This window comes from Morus notabilis, unplaced genomic scaffold (genome assembly GCF_000414095.1).
Source record: "Morus notabilis unplaced genomic scaffold, ASM41409v2 C11363212, whole genome shotgun sequence".
In the NCBI taxonomy this organism is placed as follows: domain Eukaryota; kingdom Viridiplantae; phylum Streptophyta; class Magnoliopsida; order Rosales; family Moraceae; genus Morus; species Morus notabilis.
Window position 1 is genome coordinate 1 of NW_010386143.1, and position 1,029 is coordinate 1,029.

General features: G+C 39.8%; 1 long non-coding RNA gene across 1 annotated transcript; it reads left to right on the forward strand.

Annotated features, from left to right (window-relative positions):
- The first annotated feature begins 1 nt into the window (after position 1).
- LOC112095019 lies at positions 2–514 on the forward strand. The gene is made up of 2 exons (XR_002903733.1): positions 2–37; positions 184–514. It is a non-coding gene; the product is annotated as an uncharacterized LOC112095019 (long non-coding RNA).
- The last annotated feature ends 515 nt before the right edge of the window (positions 515–1,029 follow it).

The window sequence follows — 1,029 nt, forward strand, 5'->3', positions numbered from 1 at the left end:
CTGCTAGCACTGTCCATCGAGTTTGTATCACGACATGGTAATCCTCATACGTGACTACAATATTTTGCCTTTAAGCGAGTCTTAGTATGTTTCGTAGAATATTTGGCAAAATGCAGTGTTTGTTGTCTAAGATATACATGCATACAACACGTAGTGATGATCCTGTTTTCATTTTTGCTGCAGTTTCTTGTTTTCAGCTGTACTACTCTATGAAATCCACAAGCTTTCAGGGATGACGCTTTCCAAGAGTGAATCGAAAACTAAAAGGCACTGAATGAGATTCTGCGTAGTTTAGAAATTTATATATGAATGATGTGATCAAGTGTCGACTGCGGCTTTTTACTTGTTGTTTCTATTTAAAATACTACACCCGAAAGATACCATTTTGAGATGTATTAGATGTTTCTTAACAATTCAGTAACTTGGAAGATGACATTACTTGTAGTACTTGGAGAATTTCAATGTTTTCAATATAATTTTCTCTAGGCACCAAGATGCTTTGGGAAAAAGCTTATATTATTTGCGAACAAGTCTAATTTAAGTTGCACAAAAAAATCCAAGAAGCCCGGTGATCAGGCTGAAAACAGAATGTCCTCTATTGCTTGTGGCTCCAAACAGACTGGAGTGAGAAAACACTTATAATTGATGCTTCGCCGATTCTGTGAGTGAGCATGGTGGTTGTGATGTTGGTTTGAGTGAGAGGAAACTTTGAAGTTGAAGCAAGTTCAAACGGTGGGCAAAACTCGTCTCGCTTGCCAATATCAAAATCACCAAAAGTCCTTCCTCCTTGCCGGATAATTCTTACAAAGAGCAAATACCACCACAAGAAATTTCCCTGGACAAGCAACGTGAGAGTTTAGGCGCAGAGCTAGCCGGGTGTGAGGGTGGCACCCTCTCGGTTGGGGGCTTCTCCAGTTCTCCTCCACGCTCAAGAAATACGAAGGTGTCGGTAAGATTTTCTACTTGCTGAGTGAAAAAGTTGAGAAAAAAAGTGCTCAACTCGACAATTATATCAGAAGGCCAGCAATT